The sequence below is a fragment of the Protopterus annectens genome, chromosome 6.part0 (assembly GCF_019279795.1).
Source record: "Protopterus annectens isolate FY-2018-M chromosome 6.part0, PAN1.0, whole genome shotgun sequence".
Lineage (NCBI taxonomy): Eukaryota > Metazoa > Chordata > Ceratodontiformes > Protopteridae > Protopterus > Protopterus annectens.
The window spans coordinates 370,624,683-370,651,378 of NC_056737.1; the positions used below are offsets into that span (position 1 = coordinate 370,624,683).

General features: G+C 42.6%; 1 protein-coding gene across 2 annotated transcripts in view; it reads right to left on the minus strand.

Moving 5' to 3' along the window:
- The window catches only part of LOC122804322 (pleckstrin homology domain-containing family H member 1-like), a 1,703,720-nt gene that overhangs the window by 51,022 nt on the left and 1,626,002 nt on the right, over positions 1–26,696 (minus strand). The gene's annotated exons all lie outside the window — the stretch shown is intronic.

The following is a 26,696-nucleotide window of genomic DNA, read 5'->3' on the forward strand; positions in this document are numbered from 1 at the left end:
CCAACATGGGCGACTGGTGTTCTACACCGGAGGTCAAACCCTCATTGGTTAGATCAGACCATAGACTAATCACTCTGGATATCAACATTCCGCCCCACCCCATTCAAGGAAACCCATGAAAACTTTTCAAAAGCAAACTTCATGTTACTTAAGACCGAGGTGGAAAGGTTCACAGCCCCCATGCTAAAGGACAAGCTGTCCAAGCTGCGAATCCTACAAAGGCACTCTATGAGCACCTGCAAGAATGCATGGATCATGCTATCCCAAGCAAAACCAAGACTCACTCCTCCAAGGAAAGGAAACCAGTCTGGTGGACCCTGCCATAAACAAGCTATACAATTGAAGGATGAAACTAGTACAAGAGAAAATCCTATCAGTATCAAGCTAGATCCCTCATAAAATCATCAAGGCTAGGGAAAAAAAAATTGCCAAGGACTCCAAAGATAACCACAAAGTGTTCTTTAGCTATGTCAAGAACCTAAGTGGCTTGCACCTGTACTTTGGCTTAATACTGAGCTTTGCCCCCCATAGTGTTTTTAGGCAAGGCTCAAAGACAAACCCACCATGAAATAGCACAAGACAACTGAGGGTATGCTACTATCAGTGTATCCCAAGAATGCAGTAACCATGTTACATATGCAGATGTTCCAGAATATGTGCTTCTGTCCTTGGATCAGGCAGTCGTCCAAATAAGGGTAATTGGTATCCCTGAAGTCTGCAGTAGGCAATCACTGATGCCAGGCACTTTGTGAATACTCTGGGCGTAGTATCAAGCCAAAGGGATGCCAACAATTGATAGTGGATTGCCCCAAGAAATCTGAGTATCTTCTGCAGCTTTGTCTGATTGGGACATGCAGGTATGCCTCCTGATCACCCACCTACCAAAACTCCTTCCAGCATGGAAGAAGCTGGAATGAGCATCTTGAATTTGTCCAGTAAAATGTGTTTAGGATGGATAAGCAAAATGGGTCTCCAGTCGGTTCCTTTCCTTACCAGAAAAGTCTTGAATAAAACCTTGACCATGTCTGGTATGGTACCTCTTGAATAGCTCTCATGCTTATGAGCTTTAATTTGTATGGCCTCTGCCCTTTGTTGTCGGCAGGTTTGGCATGCCTCTCATTTTGGAAGAGTGATTGAAATTTGTAGCCTCTGTTTATAATGTCCAGGATCCATTTGTCTGTTGTGACAATATGCCAATTTCTTGCAAATAATGCTAGCTTTCCTCCCAAAGGTGCTGAGCTGAGACCTGCTTGGCATGGAAAGGAGAGTCTTGGGTTGTTCCTGTATTTTGTGCACTGTCTTCGTCACCTCTTGGTGCTGGAGTTTGCCATTGTATCCTCAATGATCCTTGTGATTGCCCCTGAAACCGTCTGTATCTACCTCTTTGGGTCTTGTCAGTGGCTGGAAAGGACAGTATTGAAGGCCAATTTCTGCTAAAGCTGGTGGTTGGACCTGTAAAAAGCTTTGACAGTTTGCATAGATTTGGCTTTCTTCCATTTTCAAATATCTCCTCAGCATTAGTACCAAAAGCACATCCTTTTGTAAAGGAGCATCTAAAGTTTAGCTTTCAATGATCAGGCAAGTTTTGTTCCCTAAGCCAGGCATGCTACAATGACTGATCCTGTAACAGCGCTCTGCTTGAGGCCTCTAGGCATCATAGCCACATCTAAGGTGTGTTTACCCACTTGCTCTGCACATGCATCATATCCTGCAACTCCTTCAAATCTGGTTGTTCAGGTTGAGACATTTTATTCATAATTGTGATAACAGGAACTGTTGATATTTAAGCATATGAAACTGACAATTTAAGGCCCTCATGGCTAGGTGGCGAGGTATATACCTTTCAACCACCTTTCTAAGGATCTTGACTCTCTTTGGCGGGATGGATTCTTGCAGTGAGGCCTTCAATCCCTTGGGGCCTTGAGAAATGGTTTCAGCGCATATGGCTTGTAGAATTGGTGAGAGTTAGGAACTCTGAGTACCTATCAGGTTTGACTGGTGCAGGAGGCAGAATCCGGGTTAAGGCACCTGAATAAACATCATCAAGTATGTCCAAAACAGGAGGTATGCCAGAGGTCTGTGTTGAGGTAACAAAAAATTCCCTAAGTCTTTTCTTGGAATCGGAAAAGTCTTGGCCTTCCCAATGGAAGTGTTCCCTTAAAGTGTGCAAGGTTTCCCCAAAGGAAAAATCCTCAGGAGAGATACAGAAGGAATGGACTGCTCTGCATCGAATCCTCAAAAGATAAAGTGTTCCTCTACATCAGAATGTTCTGATAAAATGGAGCCCTGATCAGAGGAGAATCTTCCTCCTGGGCTCTGTCGGATTGAGAACCCTGATAGGTAATTAAATCCTCAGATTTGACCATCGATTGATAAAAATGCTATCCTAAGCAAAACCAAGACTCACTCCTCCAAGAAAAGGAAACCAGTCTGGTGGACCCCTGCCATAAACAAGCTATACAATAGAAGGAGGAAACTAGTACAGAAGAGAGTAAATTCCCTGATCAGTATCAGCAAGAAACTACGATCCCTCATAAAATCATCTAAGGCTAGCTTCGAAAGAAAAATTGCTAAGAACTCCAAAGATAACCACAAAGTGTTCTTTAGCTATGTCAAGAACCTAAGTGGAAACTCTCAGATCTGCTATGAGTTAGTGCAGAATGGCACAAAATACACTGAACCAACTGATATTGCCAACATTCTGGCAGACATGTTTAGTGAAAACTTCATCCCCCCTCTCACCCCTTAAAGGGCCCATAACCATAACAGAAGAATGTAGAGCCCTGGCAATCACGAACACACAGGTTAAAACAGCCCCATCCAAAGCCAAAAGTACAGCTTCAATGGGACCAGATGGTGTCCCAGGCTGCGTCTTGCACAAACTCCAAAATGAACTAACCCCTCACCTGAACACACTGTTCAAACTTTGCCTTTCTACAGGCTACATACCCATAGAGTGATGCACAGCTACAGTTGTCCCGCTCCACAAAGGTGGTGCCACAATAGACCCCGGGAACTATCGCCCTATAAGCCTGACTAGCCTGGTCTGCAAGGCTATGGAGTGCTTCATCATGGACCTCATTAACAGAGACATTGGGAACCTCCAAACATTGGAACCTACCCAATTTGGCTTTGTTAAGGGCAGATCATGCCTCCTAAACCTGGTGGATTTCTTTGAGACACTTACCAAGGCTTTAGATGAGGGAAAGGAGGTCCACACAGCCTACCTAGACCTTGCAAAGGCTTTCAACACCATTCTCCATTCTGGTATTATAGCCAAGCAAACCAGCCTGAACATAAACCCCTACGTCACAAGGTGAGTTGTCAATTGGCTCACAGATAGAACACACACAGTGAGAGTTGCAGGCTCTAGGTCCGACTCTAAACTGGTTACAAGTGGGGTCCCCCAGGGCTCAGTCTTGGGACCCCTCCTATTCAGTATATACTTCTCAGAAGTACAGGCAAGCACAGGAGGACTATGGCTGACCAGGTTCGCAGATGACTGCAAACTGGGGGACATAACTGACTCTCCGGCTGATACAGACATCCTCCAGAAGGGTCTCACTGAGACGAATACCTGGTGTCAAAATCATGGCCTCAAGCTAAATGCCAAAAAGTGCATAGTAATCCCCTTTGGAAAAAACAAAGTACCCGTGAGCTAACACATACGTGATAGTCCCCTAAATGCAGAAAATGTAATAAGGGATCTGGGGACCCAAGTAGATACTAATCTCTCCTTTGATAATAATATTGCCAAGGTGGTTAGAAAATCATTCTATGTGGCCCACATAATCACAAAAGGGTTTGCATCTAGAACAAAAGAGGTTATTGTGCCCCTCTACTCCCATCATAGAGTACAATGCCCCATTTGGGATGTACCTTACAAGACACCTGCAACAGCTGGAAAGACCACAGAAATACCTCACCAAGAGGATTACTGGCCTCAAACAGTTGCCTTTCGCAGCCCGACTGAAGAAACTCCAGCTGTACTCGGTTGCATACCACTTACTCAGAGGTGAACTCTGCCTGACATACAAGGCCATGTCCAACCCAGAATTGATGGACATGCTCCACCTAAAAACAAATCCCCAAGAGCCACACGCTCTAGGGATCTAAACCTCACCACAATGATAAATAGGACGTGCTGGAGGGATAGATTCCTATCCCAGAGACTCCCCATGCTTTGGAACAGGATTCCAATCTACATTAGGCAGAGCCCTTCACTAACACTCTTCAAGAGAAACCTTGACAAGTGGATGGGAAACAGAAAATCTACCCCGGGGATCACTGCAGTAGCTCTGCTGGACAGAGGCACAGGGAACTAATGGCTCTGCTGGACAGAGGCACAGGGAACTAATCTAAGGGGGTGGCGAAAGCCAACACATTCTGGTTAGGCTTATAGATGCCCTCGAGCAGATAGCCTAGTACTTACCTATGAACCTATGAACCTATGACTCTAAGGAGGACTTGCAGTGAATTATAGGAAAATGACCTCTAGGATCACTTTACTATGGCAGGTCCACTGAAATATGATAAACACTTAATAATTCTGATGCATTAAAATCGAGTACAAAATATACAATGAAATAAATGAGATACATTGACCGCCATAAATAAACACATTTGTTTTCCAGTCCCCTCCAAGGAAAACAGCACTAAAAAAGACAAAAATATAACAAGCAAATGCAGCAACCTGAATGCCTAGCACTCTATTGCTGGTTTGCTGAAAAAACACCATTAGAAATAATTTATATCTGAAAGTTTTGGGGTAGCCCCATACCTCTCAACTTGTTTAGTCAAAATTCTGGACAAACCCAAAAATAAAGGAGGGGTACAAAATTGGGAAAAACATTTTAAAATATTACTATAATTCACAAACGTTAATAGAGCAACAGTTGTTTTACATCAAGAAGCATCTTCTGGGCATTTGAACAAAAAAAACTATGAGAACTGGTATTAGCGACTGACAATAAATATGAAAAACTTTTAATGCTCAGTGATGTATTAGAAACTGAAAAAGTGATTCCAGACCTGTCACTTAGTGCAGATTTTTAAAGCTCTAAGCTCTTGGTGAACTGCTTCTGTAGTCAAGGGTACAGAGTTTGATTCATTCTAACTCAATTTGCTTCTGTGTGACTTTGAAAAGTCACTTAACCAGTCAATGTCCCCCTTTACCTGGTCTAGCAGACATTAAAAAAAAAAAAAAAAGATATGCCAATATGAGGAAACTACTGATGAAGTTTCTGAAAAATAAGATCAGATTTAGTTAATGGTCAAATGGGGAACTAGGCAGGATACTGCCACCCCCCCCAAATTTCACACCAATACCTCATTACTTGGCTGTATTTTCCCAATTACAATAAAACTCTGTTCAAACCTGTCACTGTGCAGACAGTTTTCTTCATTACTTTGCAATGATCACAGGTTTAATTTAAAACACTGGCCATTTGATGAATCAAACACTCATTGAAAACAAGATAGAATGAGCAAGAGTAAAATTATTTTCCTTTGAAGCTCACATTTACAGAAAATACATCTTACATCAGATGTGCTTGCACTCTTAGTCAAACAACATAATGTGAAGTACTACCTTGCCACTATCTGAAGGGTGCGGGAATGCAAAAGACAGATGTATATTGCATTTGCTAAGTCTGCGACAGCCAATTGCCCCTTTTCAAATGCAGCTGAGGACATTTTCTGGTGAAATGACTTGATCAGACTCACACTAGACAAACGAATGCTGAGAAAATCAAACACTGCACTACAGGAAGTAGCTTATTAACAGCTGATAGCCTTCATCATCTGAACTAAGTATCAGAAAACTGTTGTAACCAAATAGTGCATTTCACTCCCATGTGTCTGAAAAAACAACTTAATTTAAAAATGCATTTATAGTTAATATTTTAACATTAAACTTGCAGACTTCATGCTGTACAGTTTACTCACAGCCAAATAATAAACACATATTCAACAAAAGGAAGCCAAGAAGCATACCCGAAGAGCATGGCTCATGTGATGAAGCACTATTTTCTACCATCATTTCCTTCTATGCCACTGCTCTAGGAAGCAAGCAAGCATGTACACACACTTCTTCTTCTTCTTTCGGCTTTTCCCGGTTAGGGGTCGTCACAGCGGATCACCTGTCCGTTCATGATTGGCAGTGGAGTTTTACAGTGTTGAGTTGCCAGCCCAGCGCCCAACCTTCCACAGAAGGCACACACAAGCATACACTCACACCTAGGGCCAATTTAGAATGTCCAATCCACTTACAGCATGTCTTTGGGATGTGGGAGGAAACCAGAGCACCCGGAGGAAGCCCACATCACCACAGGGAGGACATGCAGACTCCACACAGAAGGCACCCCAGCCGAGGATCGAACTGGAGAACCTCTTGCTGTGAGGCGGCAACGCTAACCGCTGCACCACTGTGGCCACCCTGTACACACACTACACGTGGCAATAAATTATGGCCCTTTGTCTGACTGTGTAAATTCAGACGTTTGCCTGTGAGAAAGAAAGTCAGAAACTTACATGCCTGTTATTACTTACTGACTGCAGTCTACAACAGTTAGCTAGAAAGCCACAGATTTTACAAGGAACAGATCAAAATAATTAACTTTGTTGATGACGAATTCTGTACAAGTCAAGCTATGTGAAAAAGTTCTCAGGTCGGTGATGACTAATATTGCCAAACTAACCTAGCCTTGTTAAAATAATAGTGTAAGCAATTAGATTCCAGGTTTGAGGTGTAGTCATCATCACCACTAAAGTGGCATGCTGCACAAACCAGTTTTCTGTTTTTGAAAACAACAGGTTGGTTCAAAATGAATAGTTCTAGCCACAACCAATGAACACGGCAAATACATAACTATGAAGATATTTAGCATGCATCATCTGCTGCCTGCCATGCTTCTCAACCTCTTAGTGCTAGGAATTTGGAAAAAGGATAAAATAATGGGGGGGGGTTCAAATGCCAAAAATAGGGACAGACTTGAAATATTGCGGTTATAAACTTAGAAAGCTGCTAGAATAACAAGATTTGTATTAGCAAGCATTTTCTAAATGATGTAAAGTCTGAAACTCAAATGTATGTCATTACTTAATGACTTCAATCCTCAGAGATTTTCCACAAAAAGCACAAATTTATGAGGAATGCACCAAAAATACGAGGCAAAAATCTGCACATACTGTGAAGACAGTTTGAGAGGTATGCTGCATGCTATGGTGCCATCAAAGGTACACCATACACTCTCTTTCAACTGTAATGCTTTTTCAGGATTATTTTCTGCAAACCTAGACCAGCTTAGAAAACCAAAAAGAAAAAGTTACCTGGCTGTTGCTGTGCTGTGTGTTGCCTTGATTGGAACTGCTACCAGTTTTTCAAGACATTACCTTCTCTTAGTCAAATAACAACTAACTTCAAGTTTATAAAAATGTAGCCAACTAACTTCAAGTTTATAAAAATGTAGCTGCTTCTATTTACCTTTTTTTTTTTTTTGCTGAGTTAGTCCTGTCTGAGCGAAGCTCTTTCTTATCTGTGTACTACAATGTGCCTTCAACTGCAATTGTAGATGCAGTTGGAGGAGCTATTTAGGATTGTAGAATTAGATCACCTGACTAGAAAGTACAGTTTTGTACCTACCATAAATGTAGATGTTCGAGTGCTAATACAGCTGCAGTCATAACAGATGGGTTCTCCCTGCGTCAGGCGGGTCCTCGGTCAATTCCAAAGTCTAGATCGGAACCAGCCGACGCCATTTTCTTCAGTTTTTCTTGCCCCAGATGTCAGGTGCCCCCAGAAGGAAGGCAATACATAAATTTGTGTAATCATGCAGTGCAATATAATCAAAATACAGTAGTTGCAAGCAAATACATCATAAATGAATACCCCAATCAGGTTGTATGAGGATGTGTTAGCCTATAGGCCTGTCCCAAGAGGGAAGGAAGGACCTGGACTGCAGCTGTATAACATCTACATTTGTACAAAACTGTAGTATGTTCATCGTGCATACAGCTGCAGTCATAACAGATGGGTAGAATCTCAAAGCTAAGAAAGGGGTGGTAGGCACTAGGTGGAATTAGGAGCCAAAATGCCCTGCAAGACTGCAGTGGCAAAGCCTGCTCTAGATTTTGAGTATAATGGTAGGTTGTAGTGCTTGGAGAAGGTATGCACAGAACTCCAAGTGGCTGCTTCAAAATATCCTTGGTAGGAACTCCTCTGAGGAATGCTGCAGAGGTGGCTGTGGCCCTGGTGGAATGAGTCCTAATGCCTGTAGGAACAGTTTTGCCATGAAAGGAATAGCAAAAGCTGTGCAGTGGGCTATCCATTTTGAGATTGTCTGTTTGGAAATTGGCTTCCCTTGAGCTCCTACCGCATAGGCCACAAGAGCTGTTCTGATTTTCTGAAAGGTTTTGTTCTGTCCAAATAATAGCGCAGTTGTCTGTGGATGTCCAAGGAATGTAGTAATCTCTCCCCTTTGTTTTGAGGATTAGGATAAAAATGGGTAAATGTATGGCCTGATTGGATACACTTTAGGCATAAGGGACGGTTGGTTCAAACTCTGTCCTGATGGAAGATGATAAAGGTTGCCATGAGAGCCTGTAGTTCTGAAACTCTATGAGCTGAGGTGATAGCCAGAAGGAAAGCTGTTTTCCAGGACAAATATTGCAAATCTGATGAGGCAGCTGGCTCAAAGGGAGGCAAGGTCAGTTTTTCCAGCATGAAATTAAGATCCCAAGCAGGTATTGGTTGTTTTCTTGGAGGCCTTAAATTCTTAGCCCCTCTGAGGAACTGCCTTAGGAGAGGGTGAGAGAATAAAGGTGGATTAGTGTTGTATTCTGCAGAAATGGCTGATGCATGGATTTTGATGGAGGAGAAGGAAAGTCCACTGCTTAGCAGTTCAGCCAAATATTGTAGTATTTGAGGTAAATTCCGTTTTCCAGGATCCTGGCCCTTTTTCTCATTCCAGACACAAAAACGTTTCCATTTTGTGGAGTAAGCTTTTCTAGTTGATGGCCTTCTGGCCTCCAAAATGACATCCTGCACCTCCTTGGAGAGTAGGGCCTGTTGTGATGCTAAGGAATCTTCCATGCAGCTAGATTGAGTGTTTTTAGTTGGCTGTGAAGAGTTTTGAAACTGTGGTGAGTCAGAAAAGGAGGCATTAGAGGCAGGGTCCATGGTGGGGAATGTGTCAGGCTACTCAGGAGTGGGTACCAGTGTTGCCTTGGCCAGTCCGGAGCAATGAGGATCATCTTTGGTCTGTCTGCTTTGGTCTTTAATAGAACTTTGGGCAGCAGAGGAAGAGGAGGGAAGGCATAAACTGTCATTGATGTCCAACTGAAGGAAAGAGCGTCCACTCTCCAGGCCTATGGATGGAAGATCCTTGAGCAGAATTTTGACAATTGATGATTCTTGTGGGAGGCAAAGAGATCTACGTCTGGCCTTCCCCATTCTTGTATTATTTCTGTTAAAACTTTTGGATGCAATTTCCATTCGTGTGGATCTGTCATATTCCTGCTTAGGTTGTCTGCCAGCGTGTTTTCCTTGCCTGGCAAGTACTGTGCTTGTAGTTCCATCTGTAAGTCCATGGCCATGTTCCAAAGTGACATGGCCAGTCTGCATAGGGATAAGAATGTGTTCCTCCCTGTTTGTTTATGTACCACATAACTGTGGTGTTGTCCGTTCTTATCAATAGTTGACCTGGTTGTAGAAGGTCCTTGAAAGCTATAATAGCATTTATTACTGCTAGCATTTCTTTTTGATTGATGTGAAGGTGCTTTTCTTTTTGGGACCATTTGCCCTGAATGCACCGGTCTGTCATGTGCGCCCCCCAGGCGTAGTCCAAGGAGTCTGTTGTGATGACTTGATTTGCTTGAGGCTTGCTGAATGGGAGACCTGTGTTTGCTTGACATGCTTGAGCCCACCACAGAAATTCCTTTTGCAGACATGGAATTATTGGTATTATTGTTTCCAGACTGTGGCTGTGTTGAGACCATATGTTTTTCAGGTACCATTGTAGTTTTCTCATATGCAGCTTTGCACATGGGATTAGTAAGATGCAAGATGCCATGAATCCCAGAGCCTGCAAGATTTTCCTTGCAGTCAGCCTGGTGCAATTTGCCATTGTTGTGAAGTATTGAATTAGTTGCCCCTGCTTCTCTGGTGTGAGGTAGGCCATCTGGGTGTGTGTGTCCAAATTGGCACCCAGGAAAATTATCTTCCGAGAGGGTATTAGCCTTGATTTCTCTTTGTTGACCGTGTATCCCAGAGAGTTTAATAACATTATTACATAAGCCAGATGTTTCAGAAGAATGTGCTTGCTGTCCACTTGGATCAGGCAATCATCCAAATAAGGGTATATTTGTATCCCTTGAAGTCTGCAGTAGGCAATTACTGATGCCAGGCATTTCGTGAATACTCTGGGCACAGTCGATAAGCCAAAGGGCAATGCAGAGAATTGATAATGGGTTGAACCTGCAAGAAATCTGAGGTACCTTCTGCAATTTTGCCTGATTGGGACATGCAGGTATGCCTCCTTGAGGTCCAATGTTACCAGCCAAGACTCCTTGCCCAGCATGGGAAGAAGTTGCTGTAGAGTGAGCATCTTGAATTTTGGTGCAGTAGAAATGTGTTTAGGATGGATAGATCCAAAATAGGTCTCCAATCTTTTCCCTTCCTTGGCACCAGAAATAGCCTGGAATAAAAACCTTGACCTTGTTCGTGTGTAGGTACCTCTTGAATAGCTTTCATGTTTATGAGATCTGAAATTTGCCTTTGTGCCTCTGCCCTTTGATTGTGTGGGTTTGGCATGCCTCTCATTTTTGGAAGGGTATGAAAATGGAATTTGTAGCCTCTGTTTATAATGTCCAGGATCCATTTGCTCTTTGTGACAACATGCCAATTTTTTGAAAATAATGCCAGCTTTCCTCCTAAGGGGCTGCCATTTGAGACCTGGTTGGCATGCAAGGGAAAGTCATTGGGTTTGCTTTCTGAAAGATTGTGAGTTGTCCTCACCACCTCTTTGTGTAGGAGCTTGCCATTGTCTGCCTCTATCCTTGTGATTGTCCTCTGCCCTCGGCGCCTGTATCTGCTTCTTTGCGGTCTGTCTGTGGCTGGAAAGGGACCAGTTTTTGGAAGGCCAATTTCTAATAATGAGGTTGAACCTGCAGAAATTCTTTCACAGTTTGCATTGATTTAGCCTTTTCCTCCATTTTCCGTAATACTTCCTCAGCATTAGCACCAAATAGTACATCCTTTTGAAGAGTCTAGTAATTTAGCTTTGACATGATCAGGCAAGGCTTGTTCCTTGAGCCAGGCATGCCTACATATGACTGAGCCTGTAACAGCAGCTCTACATGAGGCCTCTAGAGCATCAAAACCACATTGTAAGGTATGCTTACCCACTTGTTCTGCACTATGCATCAAATCCTGCAACTCCTTCAAGTCTGGTTGTTCAGGTTGTGACATTTTATTTTTCAATTGTGATAACAAAACTGTTGGTATTTTAGCATATACTGACAGTTTAAGGCCCTCATGGATAAGGTAGCGAGGTATATACCTTTTTCCCACCTTTCTAAGGATCTGGAATCTCTCGGAAGGCAATGGATTTTTGGCAATGGAGGCCTTAACTCCCTTGGGCCCCTGTGAGATGGTTTCTAGGTCAGCAGCATGGCTTTTGTATAGAAATTGGTGTGAGTCAGGAACCCTGTAGTACCTGTCAGGCTTAACTGGAGCTGGAGGTAGAGAGTCCGGTTAAGGCAGGCCTCGAGTAAACATCATCTAGGATGTCCAGGACAGGAGGTATAGCCAGAGGCCTGTGCTGGGGTAACAAAAAGAAATTCCCTGAGCCTTTTCTTGGAATCTGAATAATCCTGGCCTTCCCAGTGGAAGTGTTCCCTTAAGGTATGCAAAGTTTCCCCAAATGAGTAATCCTCAGGGGATACAGAAGGAATAGACTCCTCCATCAGAGTCTTCAAAGGGGAGTAAGACTGTTCCTGATCATCAGAGTGTTCTGAAATAATGGAGCCCTGATCAGGAGAATCTTCCTCCACTCTGGGCCTTTTGTCGGAGGGCTGAGAACCTGTGATTAGAGTAATTAAATCCTCAGCCATTTTAAGCATCTGTTTCTTAGGCATGGGGCCTGGAGATGGGCCCTGTGTAGCTGGTCTCTTAGAGTGCATGGTTGCTTTAGACTTGGTGAAAGCCTTGATGGAGAAAGAAGAGGAAGGTCTGAAGACACCTTGAGTGGAGGTGGACCTGTCCACATTCTGTGTTTCAACGCCAAGAGTGGCTTGGTATCTGTAGTCGGGGTGTGGGCGAGCCTGCGACCTCGGGCACAGGAACACCGCCAAAGATGTGTCGGTAATCAGGGGCTGCGTAGGCCTGCTGAGAACGGACCACGTGTAGTCAGCTTTGGCATGGTGTCGGTAGAGGCCACGGACCTCGGTGTCGGTCCTTGTCTTTGCGTTTTTAGACAAAACCGGTCGGGTATCCAGTTAAATGCTTTCCCAAAATAATGCTGGGCGAACTCCGCTGCGTTTGTTGAATGTAGCACAAAAGCGACGACGTCGTGGTCTGGGCCTAAACAAGGAATACAGAGGGAATGGAAATCTTATGCGGTATTTGCTTCCCACAAAATACAATTATTAACTTTGTCTGACATCGGTCTGAGGCAAGAAAAGTTTCGGGTACTTAGCTTTAAGAAGACGGTTTCCAAATCGTAATCTCAGGAGCTGGCCGACCGGCGCCGCGCGGCAAGAAAGCCTGAAGAAAATCGCGTAGGCTGGTTCCTTTATACCCCCGTCGCACTGACATCCGGGTAGAAGCGGCGACAACCGGCCGGACCTAGACTTTAAATTGACCCGAGGACCCGCCTGACGGCAGGAGAACCCATCTGTTATGACTGCAGCTGTATGCACGATGAACATCCTCCAGTTGCATTTCTAATTGTAAACTGATGGCACCATGCATTATGGCCTCGCTCAAGGGGGTGGCTGCAGCTGTGTAAATGCTTGGTATGGTTTCTCAAATCCTCTCCTGTAGTTGCATGGCTACCATACACCCCCCCCCCAAAAAAAAGAAGACAACATAGTTAGAACAGCAATGGTCATGCTGCAGTGGTAAAAAGTTTTTTTTTCTTTTTATTCCAGGGACTAGGGCACTCAGGGGAGCACGGTTTCATTGGGGGGGGGTAGTAATACTTATTTGCTATTGGTTAATCTGGGTAGGTGGGCAGGTCATAATGACTCTTTTCAACCTGACCCAGGGTTACATGTTGCAAAGCAAGGGCAGTATTATACTACATATGACAAAAACAGTGTTAGCATAGAATGCATGACTGTTGTGAAGTACGTCTGAGCTAAAGCTTGCTAGTATGTCCATGTCAGAGTGCACTCTTAAGGGCAATGCAGCAACATATAGCTGCAGCTAGTAGCTGGCCACCACATGAAGGACAGCACAATGGACAACAGATAGACAGACAGATAGACCAATTTGTGAGTGCACAGCAAAGGGGCAACCCTGTTCATCAGAAGAAAAGGGGTGGGAAGGATAGAGATAGGAAAGAAGGAAGGAATGGGAAGAACAGCAAGGAGAAGTAAACACAGAAGATAAGCATAAGGCATGACAGTAGAAAGGAAGAAGGGTTATCGGGGGGGGTTGGGTACACTTTAAGAAGGAAGGGTTATTCGGGGGTTGGGTACAAAGGGGTTATCGGGGGGGGTTGGGTACACTTTAGGAAGGAAGAAGGGTTATCGGGGGGGTTGGGTACACTTTAGGAAGGAAGAAGGGTTATCGGGGGGTTGGGTACACTTTAGGAAGGAAGAAGGGTTATCGGGGGGGGTTGGGTACACTTTTGTAATTTTTACAAAAGAAAGGTGGGTATGAATGGTACTGCAGGATGGCTGTGGGTGGGACAGAGGGATTAGAGCAAGTAGCAGTGACAGACAGACATAAAACAGACATTCAGACAGGGTCAGTATATATATGTACACAAAAGGTGGGGACAACAAAGTATAGATACATACCTACAGATGGTGGATAACTGGTGATGGGGAGAGCTAGGCAATGAACAAAGAATGGGGGATGATACATAAGGGAGGGAACACACTAGTAAAGGGATAGAGTGAACACATGGCAAATTTGACTACGTGCTTAAAGGGCAATACACCCTGGCACCACTCAACTTGGTGATTAAAAACTGGGGGCTGGTTGCTCCTCTAGAGACCCAGTGGATGGAATGTCAGTTATGCAATTCCAACTGTACCAGAATGCGTTCCATTTTGCCATGGTGGGCAAGTAAGGCATCCAGTTGCAAGCATATCATAGCAGTGACTAGCCTCTGCAACCCACATCAGGATACCAGTGCCACCCCCTCCTGAGAGGCAAACATAAACAGTACCAGTGATCCCTACATGTCACCTCTTCAGAGTTAGAACTGGTGGGCATTGGTGACCCAGCAGCAGAATAGGAGTCTGATGGAAAGTGAAATGTCCACAGCTCTTCTCCTTCTCTCTTCCATAAGATGGACTAGCAGAAGAATGACGCAATAGGAAAATGTTATTTTACACACACACACACACACACACACACACACACACACACACACACACACACACACACACACACACAATGTAAACACAAATGCAGTGACACTTTGGACTGACACAGAAGACATACACACCCTGCTGTACAGGAATGTGTTTCTGCCTTCTGTGGCATACAACCACATCCTTGTTAGTGTGATTCTCCTCAGCAGCAAAGCACATCAAATTCTTTTAAGCATACATGTACAATAGTGTGCATAGCACAAGACAGTGGTATTACCCCCCCCCCAAAAAAAGTGCTTACTGTGCCTCTTTTATTCACTCTCCAGAACCTCTACTTCCACTATCACAGCACATCTGGGTGGTACCTCCTCAGATCACCATAAAGATGACAATAATGCTGTTCCCCAGAATGGGCAATGCCGGTGGCATTGCTTAATTCCTGTCCTACCTCATAACATGTGTCCAATTTCTTCAAAGGGCCATCATAGTGGACTAGCAGTTACTTCGTACAATCTTGGTACAGAAAAAGCAGAAAAATCCAGCTCTTTGTTGCGAACTACATATGTCTCTGCTTTATGCTTTTATCACTCTTAGAAGCACCTGTGCTGACTCAGTAGGTCCTCTTATGGAGCAATACTGTACCCCTACTGTGTTATGCACTTACATATGCCACATACATGAACATACAGGTCAAGGGGTGTCAAGATAAATGTGAAACTCAGGTTTCATATCGATATGTATGGTGACCATAGTGTAAGAAGGCAGTGATTCATAAACATAGGTGCTGTATGCCAACTGCCTGTTGTTAGTATGGTACAAAGCACTGTCACATCTTCAAAACATGGCTTACAACCACAAGACTAAAGAATAAGAGAATATGAGTTTGAGCTCTATAGATGTGGAACATTTCAGAATAAAGCAGAGTCCCACTTGGTAAAGTACCTCATACATGGCTACACAAAACAGTGTGGTACCCTGTCAGGGAGAGTGCAGCACATGTCTTGTTGCATGTGTAACTGGGACCTCAGCACATTAGCATGGTACAGTTGTGTCTGGCTGTATGTGAGTTGGGAGGATCAAACTGCATATACTCCAAAAGGGATGTGGTGTTCTAGGACCAAATATAAGCAGGGGTACAGTACCAGAAAGAGGTAAGACTGTGCAAAGCAGTAATTGCAGGTGCTAACTAGATCCATAAAGGAAGGAGGCAGTGGTCATACACACAATGCTACAGCACAGCACATACACCTTGTAAATGATATGTTTTGTTGTCAGGTGGACTGGTATTGGCATTTCCACCCAAGGGAGGTTACACCTAGAAAATTTCACTAATCAGGAGGATGAACTGATACTGCAGGCCCTTTGCACACATACCATATGCCTCCTGAGCAAAATTTCTGCAGAAGAGCAATACTAGGATCAGCTCTGGTAGGGACTTATGCAGGCTATGAATGTGGTGGCAGACATACCAGATCTGTACAACAGGTACATTAGAGCGTTCCTAATATGATACTTTATGCAGAGAAAAATTCACAGGACATTATGGCATAAAGGTCTGCCTCAGTGGGTGGACCACTAACACAGAAGTGGCTAACAGGTTGAGGAATTCCTTATGCCCTTTGCCAGCCATAAGGATTGGCCCCTTATGCCTGGAAGTGGCTTGCATGTGGATACAGCAATCAACCATGTGTTAGTAGGGGAAGCACCAGGTTAGTAATGTCCATTTCAGAAGTCATTAGTACACACCCCCAGTGCATGACTGAAGAGATGAATTAACCATGGCCCACCTCCATACATGTCCTTCTAGGTACCTATTGTCTGAAATGCAACATCCTGCACAACAAGGTACAACTTCCAACATATTGTACAGCAGTTTCCTTATGAACCACTATAGGTGTCACTGGGGGATATGAAGGTATGTGTGTGTATGAGCTGACAATTGTGTCATGCATTTTCATGTTTTTACAGGTGTCACTAGTGGAGGATCCAGGATAACACAAGGCAGATGATATTGGCTAACTGCAAGTGGAACAGTTCAATGACAAAGTGGCACTACGTGCAACACTATGGGGGGAGGGTCACCCACATCTATGACTACAGAGGCAAGTGAACCTCCTCATCATAGTTATGACAGCTATCCTGTACCTGACAGTTTCACAGAAGTTCTGCATGTGTCCCCAGCCCACCCACCATCTGACATGTGCACCATCTCCAGAAGGGCAAATACATCACAGGAGAGAGATACTAAAGGTTTAAGTGCTGCTATGACTTGGAATCAACCAGTAAGTCTGCATGTCAGTTTTCTAGGTACAAATGGTTGCTACCCACAGCATTGTAGAGATGCTGAGTGTGTTCCATGTGTTACAGGAAGAGATGCACCAATTGTACAGTAATCTTGAGTATAGAGGTACAGTGTAAACCATGCTGTTGAGGTCAGACTTGAAGTGGTCTGGTGCAGTCCACCCAGGTCAGACTATATAGGCTAATGGTGAAATAGTGTAAGGGTGACTTGTGGGCACACAGCCTTCCACCCCCTGATTATGGACAGTGTTGCTCCTTGGGATCAACATATGGGATGCCTCATCATAGAGCATATGCACACACACACACACACACACACACACACACACACACACACACACACACACACACACACACACACACACATATTTACATACGTTTACCTCTCTCTTGACATAGGTTCATAGGTGTGTACTAGGCTAATGGCCCTGGAGTCTTTACAAGCCTAGCCCATGGGATTACCCTGGCATCATGCCACCCGACCTTAGTTCCCAGGGCCTCTCTCAAGTAGAGCCAGTGGAGTGATACCCAGGATAAATTTTCTATTTCCCATCCACTCATCGAGATTTTTCTTGAAGAGGGCCAGTGAGGCGCTCCACTTGACATGTATGGGAAGTCTATTCCATAGCATGGGCAGTCTCTAAGGTTATGAACCTGTCCCTCCAGCTTGTTCTGTTGATTGTGGTAATGAGGATGAGGTCTCTGGAGCATGTAGTATGGAGGAATTGGGATTTCTTTAGATGTAGCATTTCTAACAGAGCTGGGAGACAGTGCTTTGTAAGTCAAGCAGAGATCGCCTCTAAGTACGCGATATGAGACAGAGAATAGATGGATTTTTTTGAGTCTGACCATATAGGAGAAAGTGTTTAAGGCCTAAGATCCTCTTTGTGAAGTATTTTTGCGGCCTCTCCGTTTTGTTGTAGGTGTCTAGTGAGGTACATGCCAAATGGGGCATTGTACTCGATGATTGGCCTAAAGATGGAAGAGTAGAAGGAGACAATTACCTCTTTCTTCCTGGATGCAAATCACTTAGTAATGAGATGTGCCACATAGAACTTTCTGACCACAGTTGCAATGTGGTGGTCAAAAGAGAGGCTGCTGTCAACCTGTGTTCCCAGATCTCTTATGACACATTCTGTGTTCAGTGGACTACCTTCAATGTGGTAATTCATGGGAACCGGGTTTTTCCCAAAGGGGATTATGACACATTTTTGGCATTGAGCTTAAGGCCATGGTTCTGACACCAGTCATTGATCTCAGTGAGGCCTTTCTGTAGGATGTCAACATCACTTGGGGAGTTAATTATGGCCCCCGACTTGAAATCATCTGCAAACTGTGACAGCCAGAGTCCCTTCATGTTGGCTTGGCCTTCAGAGAAATAAATACCAAATAGGAGAGGACCCAGGACCAAACCCTGTGGGACTCCACTCATGACTGGTCAACAGCCTGACTTAGAGTCAGCTACTTTCACACTGTGGGTTCTATCTGTGAGGCAGTTTGCAACCCACCTAGTGATAATGGGCTGATGCCTAGCTTAGTGAGTTTTTCTATGATTCCTGAGTGTGGAATGGTATCAAAGGCCTTGGCCAGATCAAGGTAGGCTGTGTGAACCACCTTGCCTTCATCCACAGCTCTGGTGACTGACTCAAAGAGGTCAACCAGGTTGAGCAGGCATGATCTACCCTTCACAAAACCAAACTGTGTGGGATCCAGAGTTTATCTTTGTTTGTTAGGTCCATGATGATGTATTCCATAGCTTTGCATATCAGATATGTCAGGCTAATGGGGCGATAGTTCCCAGGAGTTGTAGTCGGTCCTCCTTTGTGGAAAGGGATGACTGTAGCAGTGTGCCATTCGGTAGGGACAAAGCCTGAGGTGAGGCTGTGATTGAACAGGGCACACAGGTGAGGTGCCAGTTCACTCTGTAGTTCATGTAGAACACAGCCAGGGATATTGTCAGGTCCCATAGAAGCTGTATTCTTGGCCTTGGACAATGCTGTTTTAACCTGTGCAGCAGTAATACTGGGTGCCTGGCAATCTACTGGTATTGTTATTGGTCCTTTGGTGAGGGAGAGAGGGGTAAAGCTGGTACTGAATCTGTCGGCCAGTATATTGGCAATATCTGTTGTCTCACTATAGGAGGTACCATTGTGCAATAGCTCCGAGCAAATCTGGGTATTGCCGTGGAGATACTTTACATAACTATAGAAGGCCTTGTGGTTGTCTTTACTATCTGCTGCAATTCTGTTTTAATAGCTAACTTTAGAGGATTTGATGAGAGATCTCAACTTTTTGTTGTGGCTGATAAGGGAGTTTTTCCAGTCTTGGGACTTCACCTTATTTCTCACCAGTTTCAGCCTTCTGTTGTAGAGTTTGTTTAAGGCAGGGGACCACCAGACTGGCTTCCTTTTATTGGAGGAGAGCGTCTTGTTTCTACTGGGTATGGCGAGATCCATGCATTTGTGTACTTGTTCGTACAGGGCATTAGTGTATGATTCGGCAGTCATGCAGATGTTTTCCAATTGCATGGGTGCTGTGAAGTTAGCCACCTCTGATTTTAGGAGCCCAAAGTTAGCCATGGAGAAGTTTTTCATGGTGGTTACCTTTGTGGGGTGGGTGGGAGGGATGTGGATTTCTAAGGTGATTAGTTTGTGGTCGGACCTAACCAGGGAGGAGTTGACTATTGGTACAGAGCAATGGTCATCCATGTTAGTAATGACCAGGTTAAGGATGTTGCTACTGCTAGTGGGGGTAAGAATGAGCTGGTCCAGGGCATTGGAATTAATTAATTTCAGGAAACATTGGGCAAATGTACTGGTACATGAGTAGTTTTCCCAGTTAATGGAGGGGTAGTTGAAGTTGCCCAGTATGAAATTGTTAGGTTGGACCCTAATATTCTCCAGTGTGCTTAGGAATGTGGAGTGTGAGTTTTGGGTCATAGTTTGGGGCCTATAGCAGGCTACGACCTGAATCGCTGCCTTACCCATTGTTAGCTGCACCTGAAGTATCTCTGATGCATCATGTTGGGCTACCAGTCTGGAGGCGTGCACATCCTTTATGAATATGGAAACACCACCACCTTTGGAGCTTCTGACCAAGTTCTGGGGCCGAAAGGTATGGAATGAGTTATAGCCTGGTAGTGCAGGGTTGCTATCTGCTGTCTTGAACCAGGTCTCCGTTACAGCACAAATGTCGATGTTCTCCATTTTAAGGAGTGCTTCGAGCGAGTGCATTTTGAGATTTAAACTTCTATCATTGGGCAGCATGACCCTCAGTTTGCATTTGCTTGTAGCTGTTACGGTGGTAATTTGGTCTTTGAAACACCGCCTAAAAAAGGCACTACAGGGGTGACGGCCTTGGCCTGTATCTGGAAGCCCTAACACTGAACTTCAACAAAGTAGATGCTGGCAATGGTCACGTCATGTCAGCCCAATAGCATCAGAGGAAGATGCAATCCCAGGCTCCTCTCTCTGTCTATATGTCTACCTTGTTCATATTCAATCACCTTAAGGTACACTACAGTGTTGCAGTCATCTGTTGCTGAATCTGCTCACCTATGCAAATGATGAAGACTTTGTCTTACCCACCTCTTTACCTATGTGGGTTTGGAGATGTCTGTTGCACAGCATGGCCAATACATGCATTACCACTCATAGTCTGGGTTTGACACTGCATGCATTGTTTTACTCTGTGTTATGGCCCATAACTGTGGACTACATGCTGCCTCTTCACTGATGCTCTTTTCTGCATCACCTTTAATTCTGTTACTGCATGTTCCTTCCCATACTCTCCACATCTACCCTTCTATTGTTGTGTGTCAAGCCCTAGACAGAAATTTGGAAAAGGCCTGTTTGAGTTAACAGAAAAAGATACATGCCAGTTATACAGTTTCTCTATATAATTCCTATGGATTAGTGTTGTCTTACTTTGTGTATTGTTTCTCATTAGATGCAAATGGTACACCTAGTCCTTTCTTAGTATGAGTGGCTAGCTTTGTTGGGTTGTTGAGGTATTTAGATTTTGACAGATGTTTTTTGACACTCCATTACATTAGAGGAGCTGGATTTTATTCTGGCTCAGACTAGCCCTGCTCTGGTGCTTTTTTTACAGCTGGTAAAGAAGGTTGTTAACACTGTGAATTGGGGAAACATTGTTCAGTGTTAAGCTAATAAGCATAGTGTTGCATGCTAGAACACACACATTTATACCTAACTTGTTGCACAGCACAGAAGGTACTGGTATTTTTGACACAAACAGCCAAAACATTTGGATTATTTTGTTGACAAGTTTTCAACAGTTTTGGTCTGTACTGGCCATACTTAAATTACTGTTTTAAGTCTTTAGCGAATTTCAATTTGACTAATGCTTTATGAGACGAATCCATTGTTTATAGTGACTCCTTGGGTCCGTGACTAATTGATCTCAGCTCTTATGTAGTGACATTGTACTAAACAATGCTGCTTTCTCAATACATTTTCCACACCTTAATATGTTTGCCTTGTTACACTGGTTTGTACCATTCTACTCTCTCTTTTTTTTTTTTTTACGGACTTTTCCCTTGTTTACCAACTACTGCAGCTCAACCAAGGAGCAGCCATCGTTCAACAACCACATCACAGCTTATTTAGGTCATATCATTTCTCTTGTATGCCCAAGAAAGTGCTCAAGGGGTGGGTGCACATTCACTTGCTTCTGTGATATGAGCCCCAAAAGACATGCATCTTCCTTGCAAGGCAATACATCTGTTCACTCTTTTTCACTGGGGACTGTCAAGATTTGTAGTGTATTTGACTGTTTGTATGTCATGTACTGCATTTTATGTAGGGCGAACAACAAGAGAATTAAATAAAAGAATGTATGAGCACAAGTATGTGATAAAAATGCTTTAAGTAAGCATTATAAGGACAACAAGTGCAAAGTAAATTTTAAGTTTTGTGTTTTGGATGAAGTTTTGGAAGCAGATAAAAAAAATTGATGCAGAAGAAGAATTGAGTTGGAAGGAGTATGAATGGCAAGTAAAATTGAACGCTTGCCATCTACCTGGTTTGAATGACAGGAAGGAGTTCATTGCTTTCCTTAAAAGGAAAACAATTATGTCATGTGACATCACAGATCATGTGTACTTAATGTTTGTTTTTTTTTGTAACACATTATACAGTCTGAAGAAGTCCTTGGTGGATGAAAGCACTTACTGTGGATGTGTTGAATTAAAAGTTCTATCATGTTGTGGCTCTGGTTCGGTTTAATTTCTTTTCATTAGTTGTTCCGGATTTTTTTGTTTGTTGTTTGTCACTGGGGACTGTGACAAAGTGTGCCCCCAAGACATTCATTCTTCTCTCTCTCCTGAGACACTCGAGCAGACAAAGCTTGTTAATTTTTCTCCTCCCTACTGACGCCTCCCACTGCTTTACAGTTTTGCAGTGGGAGTGGTTTACGGGTCTACCTATCTCCCTTTTAGCAGAAATTTGTATGGTGGTGGGGTTCTTACATGGATATAAAATAACCTGACATCCTAGTTAAGCTGACCTGCACTTTTTCCCTTTAAATATCTTCTAGAGGATGAAGTAATCTAGCCTCTTTATGGGCTTTGGAGCCATTTTGTTTCTCTTTACATATAGAAAGTATCACTTGTGGCTGCTCCTACTTTCATTTCTGTTATGTCCACTGTATCTGCAGTGTCTTCAGGTGCAACAATCTCCCAGCTTTGTAAGGGAATCCTCCACCATCTGCAGTATCTGCTGACGATACATTATTTTGGAAGAGGAGAAAGCTGTTATTACTACATGCTTGCAGCAGTTTCTTCATGAAAATATCACTCCGTCTCTTTTGGAAGATCTGTCTTCTTTTGCCAAAAATGGAAATTATACTACTCGTTTTGCTCCTTGCACCTCCAGAAACAACACCTGAAGTTCATGACTGAATCCTGTATGCCATGTAGATCTTTAGAATGACATTCTTTGTTGAGATATTGGTAGGCTTCTTCTGTCTCACAATACTGTGGTATCTCTGATACCTTCCTGTTGCAAAGTGTTAACTCACTGAAAGGATGTTTGTTTTTGGAGTTCTATAAAGAGGGTGCTGAATATGACAAATTTAAGAAAGGGTCACAGCACGGGAGGATGCTAGATGTTCCATTAGCTGAAAAAGTGCAATTTACCTAGATTAACTTTTGTGGAACATGCTCGGGAATGTTACAGGTTTATGCTAATCTTACTTTTGTTTGTAATGGATAACTTCCAGAATTTATCAGTTAGGGAATGGATAATTTCCAGCATTTATGAGCTAGGGAATAGATTTGGGAAGAGCATCGACTGACTAGTTTATGAGATGACACTAAACATGTTCTTGGACTATGAATAAGCAATTTGCCTAACAGCTTGTGAAATATTAACTTAAAAAAGACTGGATTAGTCATGAATCATATTTACAATTCTTATCTTACTACTTCTAATTCCTGCAGTATCTTTTACAGGAGTTTAGCTTTTCTCCTTCTCTTCTTTCTATTTATTATGCTACTGTGTACAGATACTATATAATAATGTAGTGTGGAATGCCATGATCATGATTCAAAATTGGGAAAAAGATAAACTTGTTCAGTAAGTCCCTAGCATGAGGCATGATCTTAACAGGGCTTAGGGGTGCTAAACATAAGCTTATTAAGCACAACTTATTGCTATCAATTTCAGGTCTCACACTACGGGCTAACAGTGAACAGTGCTAACCAACAAACAATAGTGGCAGAAAGTAAAACAGCTTTTAAAAGGTGTTAGAACTTCAGTATGCAACACTAATTAACTGCAACACAATAAAATGTCTAACAGTTTTTAAAGCTTCTGCAATGAGACACTTATTACTGTCATGCAGACAGTGGGCAGAAACAAAGTGCTTTACCAGCTTTCAAAAGCTGATAACACACTTCACACACCTATTTTTCTCTGCAACTGTTAGCACATGGGGTAGATAAAACTCCATGCACTACAAAGAATTATAATCAGATCGCCTATTACAACTCTTTTATTGTATGTTCTTGACACAGAGGCCAAAATTTACCTTGAGCTTTGCTCTTGAGGTGATTTCCTTGGCATCCATGTCTCAAGCATACAATAAGCTGGTTATGACTGGAAACCCAGTCATAATCCTCTTCATCACACATCAAGCGCTGAGAATATGCCCACAAATTAGAGAAAAGATAAGCTTGTTAAGCACCTTTCTGATGTCAAAAAGGTACTTAAGCTTTTATTAAGCACCCCTCACTGCTGCTCAATTTTCACTACAGAATGGCAACATGAGCTGTACAGAACATTAAAACATTTAATTCAGTCTTTCATATTTTGTTTTGACCTAATGAAGTGTTTAACATTTTTTAAAGATTTTTCTGCTTCTTGACACTATTCTGTGATGGTTGCTCCTTGAAGTCAGTGTGTTACAGCTTTCAATATTACAAAATAGAAATAAAAACACTGAACAGGATCCCAAGCTCAGAAAATAAAAACTACCAATAAAAATAAAAAAAATATATATGACACAGTAGGAAAGACTCACAAAATCTTCATTAACCAGAGTAGTAAGTGCTTTTGTCACTTGAAAATTATTTCATCAGACTCATAGGGCCAGATCCAATAAAGCCTGAGCTAAGTGTACACTGTTCTGAGTGAACAGACAACACAGACATAACTCACACCTACTTCTCCCAATTACAGTTTTCCTAATGATACTCTTGCAGCTTTAAATATTGACAGGGATTCATAAAGGTTACCACAAAGTGTAGACTACATGTGAGTTTAGTGTAATGTTTCTGAATGAATACAAAACACAAAAAATGTGATAAGAACTTTATTGAATACATATCATGTACACTCAGTGTACACACAGTTTAGGCTTTTTTGAATCTGGCCCATAGTCTTTCATATTGTGGAACAGAATTTTTTATTTTTATTTAAAGCTCAAAACACTTGGAACACTTAGAGCCCCTACATATTTGTTTCTTTTAATTTTGTATTACATGGGGGCCAGGCTTCCGTGCACTGCAAACAATTATGATCAGATCTCTAGAATCAGAACCATGCTTGTGATGTGTCTGTTATGGATGCTATGACTCACCTCTCAAGTTTTGTTCTTATGGTGAATTTCTTGACATCCATGTCATGAGCACAAACTGGTTATGACTGGAGACCCAATCATAATCCTCTACAGTCTTTACACATGGCCTTTAATTCAGATCAGATCTATATTACATTCCTTGCACTGGATACAGAATGTTCACATCTATGAAGGTTCCCTAACACGTTTATAACACTTCCTCAATTATGTCCTCCTTTTAGTTCATTTTTAATTAACCATATAGACTTAGATGTTTTGCAGGACCAGAAATATGGTTAGCACAGCATATCTAATCATTATAGCACCCTAAATATTGTAGTCAGATGCCAACATTTTTGGTATGCCCACAGTTTCTACTTGGGACCTTAACACTTAAATGATAAGTACAGAGGTGGTATATCATGCTACACTGTCCGCCACTCGCATGCCAACACATGGACAGAACCTGGTAGGTCATTTGCTCTATCTTATACTGAAATCAAAGAGGCACTGGATTATCTATAAACATCAAGACTAAAAGAGCCCAAACACGCTAAAATGATAAAATACAAAGGCTACAACACTGAAGAAAGGTGTAGTATAAATATTATCTCATGTGTCTCAAGAGAAGAGGCCCTTGGCTAAGGGGGACTAACCTGATCAACAAATGAATGAATGAGTGAATGATAAATAAATAAATGTGTCACACTTTCTCATTAAAGGGCATCTCTCCCGGTAAAGTACCATTCTGTTTGAAAGAACCTCATGTTTTACCTTGCTCTCTCTCCTAGACATTGGGAAAAATCATATTTCTCCCAACTGACATTGGCGCTCGTTTATTTCTAGTTTCTAACTTGCTTTTTTTTCTCTGTGCTTTGATACTATCCAGTACTGGTATATGGAGCAGTCTCCCTTAAAGTTAGGTGGCAAAGTTTTAAATAACATTTTCAGCATCTGAGCAGACGTTTGTACAAATTAAAAACAACCATTCATGTAGCACAACTTTTGTTACCTAAATGCTTGAGTCAGTCTGCAGTAAAGGACCACTCATAGTAAAATAACTAACATCTCAAAACTGCATTCCACAGAGATCCAGGGAGCATGCCACCCATCTCAATTTAAACCAACTGTACAGGCTTAAGTAGACGGTATGAATTAATGTTGAAATTCTGTAGACTGGGATTGTAATACTTAGAAAAGTGAGGTGATATGTGAATACATATGCTATACATACACACACACACACACACACACACACACACACACACATGGTTATATTTCTTTAGATCACCAACGAACATCCATCGACAGTAAATAAGTCGAACCAGCTCATCTGTGATCATCGTCATCATCTAAAAAATATATATATCGAAATAAGAGAAAGAGTTAAACTCCTTACCTATATTACTGTCAAACTGTTGCAATTCAACTGTAATATAATGCGGTCACTCACACAAATGACAAAAGTTACCAAAAACAGAGGCACATGATAAGTGTGTGCCATGAGAAATCTACAGCACCCATATACAAGTCCACAGTTGTGGTTCATCAGACTAATCATCCTGGTCAGAAGTATAGTGATCTCAAAGTCAGTATATACAAGTAGCAAGTCAATGGGAAAACAGCCCTTCCACTGCAAAAATTCTTTAATGAATGTATACCAGATTTTGTCAGTCACTACTCTCTATCAACAATAGCAAATTATTTTCTGAATTTGTGGTATATGCACTTGAAGTTCACACTCCTGGTAGGGATCTGTCAGGTACAAA